Genomic DNA, 3,007 nt, shown 5'->3' with positions numbered 1-3,007 from the left:
TACTGGTCTCTGTGTTGTAGTGATAGAAGATGAATCTATCTATGACACGGGGTGGTTACTGGTCTCTGTGTTGTAGTGATAGAAGATGAATCTATCTAAGACACGGGGTGGTTACTGGTCTCTGTGTTGTAGTGATAGAAGATGAATCTATCTATGACACGGGTGGTTACTGGTCTCTGTGTTGTAGTGATAGAAGATGAATCTATCTATGACACGGGGTGGTTACTGGTCTCTGTGTTGTAGTGATAGAAGAGGAATCTATCTATGACACGGGGTGGTTACTGGTCTCTGTGTTGTAGTGATAGAAGATGAATCTATCTATGACACGGGGTGGTTACTGGTCTCTGTGTTGTAGTGATAGAAGATGAATCTATCTATGACACGGGGTGGTTACTGGTCTCTGTGTTGTAGTGATAGAAGATGAATATATCTAAGACACGGGGTGGTTACTGGTCTCTGTGTTGTAGTGATAGAAGATGAATCTATCTATGACACGGTGTGGTTACTGGTCTCTGTGTTGTAGTGATAGAAGATGAATCTATCTATGACACGGGGTGGTTACTGGTCTCTGTGTTGTAGTGATAGAAGATGAATCTATCTAAGACACGGGGTGGTTACTGGTCTCTGTGTTGTAGTGATAGAAGATGAATATATCTATGACACGGGGTGGTTACTGGTCTCTGTGTTGTAGTGATAGAAGATGAATATATCTAAGACACGGGGTGGTTACTGGTCTCTGTGTTGTAGTGATAGAAGATGAATCTATCTATGACACGGGTGGTTACTGGTCTCTGTGTTGTAGTGATAGAAGATGAATCTATCTATGACACGGGGTGGTTACTGGTCTCTGTGTTGTAGTGATAGAAGATGAATCTATCTATGACACGGGTGGTTACTGGTCTCTGTGTTGTAATGATAGAAGATGAATCTATCTATGACACGGGGTGGTTACTGGTCTCTGTGTTGTAGTGATAGAAGATGAATATATCTAAGACACGGGGTGGTTACTGGTCTCTGTGTTGTAGTGACAGAAGATGAATCTATCTATGACACGGGGTGGTTACTGGTCTCTGTGTTGTAGTGATAGAAGATGAATATATCTATGACACGGTGGTTACTGGTCTCTGTGTTGTAGTGATAGAAGATGAATCTATCTAAGACACGGGGTGGTTACTGGTCTCTGTGTTGTAGTGATAGAAGATGAATCTATCTATGACACGGGGTAGTTACTGGTCTCTGTGTTGTAGTGATAGAAGAGGAATCTATCTATGACACGGGGTGGTTACTGGTCTCTGTGTTGTAGTGATAGAAGATGAATCTATCTATGACACGGGGTGGTTACTGGTCTCTGTGTTGTAGTGATAGAAGATGAATATATCTATGACACGGGGTGGTTACTGGTCTCTGTGTTGTAGTGATAGAAGATGAATCTATCTATGACACGGGGTGGTTACTGGTCTCTGTGTTGTAGTGATAGAAGATGAATCTATCTATGACACGGGGTGGTTACTGGTCTCTGTGTTGTAGTGATAGAAGATGAATATATCTATGACACGGGGTGGTTACTGGTCTCTGTGTTGTAGTGATAGAAGATGAATCTATCTAAGACACGGGGTGGTTACTGGTCTCTGTGTTGTAGTGATAGAAGATGAATCTATCTATGACACGGGGTGGTTACTGGTCTCTGTGTTGTAGTGATAGAAGATGAATCTATCTATGACACGGGGTGGTTACTGGTCTCTGTGTTGTAGTGATAGAAGATGAATCTATCTATGACACGGGGTGGTTACTGGTCTCTGTGTTGTAGTGATAGAAGAGGAATCTATCTATGACACGGGGTGGTTACTGGTCTCTGTGTTGTAGTGATAGAAGAGGAATCTATCTATGACACGGGGTGGTTACTGGTCTCTGTGTTGTAGTGATAGAAGATGAATCTATCTATGACAACGGGGTGGTTACTGGTCTCTGTGTTAGAAGTGATCTATGACAGATGCAAAATCTATCTATGACACGGTGTGGTTACTGGTCTCTGTGTTGTAGTGATAGAAGATGAATATATCTATGACACGGGTATTTACTGGTCTCTGTGTTGTAGTGATAGAAGATGAATCTATCTATGACACGGTGGTTACTGGTCTCTGTGTTGTAGTGATAGAAGATGAATCTATCTATGACACGGGTGGTTACTGTCTCTGTGTTGTAGTGATAGAAGATGAATCTATCTATGACACGGGGTGGTTACTGGTCTCTGTGTTGTAGTGATAGAAGATGAATATATCTATGACACGGGGTGGTTACTGGTCTCTGTGTTGTAGTGATAGAAGATGAATATATCTAAGACACGGGGTGGTTGCTGGTCTCTGTGTTGTAGTGATAGAAGATGAATATATCTATGACACGGGGTGGTTACTGGTCTCTGTGTTGTAGTGATAGAAGATGAATCTATCTAAGACAGGGTGATTTACTGGTCTCATGTTGTAGTGATAGAAGATGAATCCTATCTATGACACGGTGTAGTTACTGGTCTCTGTGTTGTAGTGATAGAAGATGAATCTATCTATGACACGGTGGTTACTGGTCTCTATGTTGTAGTGATAGAATGAATCTATCTAGAAGATCTGTGTTGTAGTGATAGAAGATGAATCTAAGACACGGGGTGATTTACTGGTCTCTGTGTTGTAGTGACAGAAGATGAATCTATCTATGACACGGGGTGGTTACTGGTCTCTGTGTTGTAGTGATGATAGAAGATGAATCTATCTAAGACACGGGGTGGTTACTGGTCTCTGTGTTGTAGTGATAGAAGATGAATCTATCTATGACACGGGGGTGGTTACTGGTCTCTGTGTTGTAGTGATAGAAGATGAATCTATCTATGACACGGGGTGGTTACTGGTCTCTGTGTTGTAGTGATAGAAGATGAATCTATCTATGACACGGGGTGGTTACTGGTCTCTGTGTTGTAGTGATAGAAGATGAATCTATCTATGACACGGGGTGGTTACTG

The sequence above is a fragment of the Oncorhynchus nerka genome, linkage group LG27, assembly GCF_034236695.1.
Source record: "Oncorhynchus nerka isolate Pitt River linkage group LG27, Oner_Uvic_2.0, whole genome shotgun sequence".
Taxonomy (NCBI): domain Eukaryota; kingdom Metazoa; phylum Chordata; class Actinopteri; order Salmoniformes; family Salmonidae; genus Oncorhynchus; species Oncorhynchus nerka.
The sequence above is the reverse complement of the archived record's forward strand: the minus strand, read 5'-3'. Positions refer to the sequence as shown.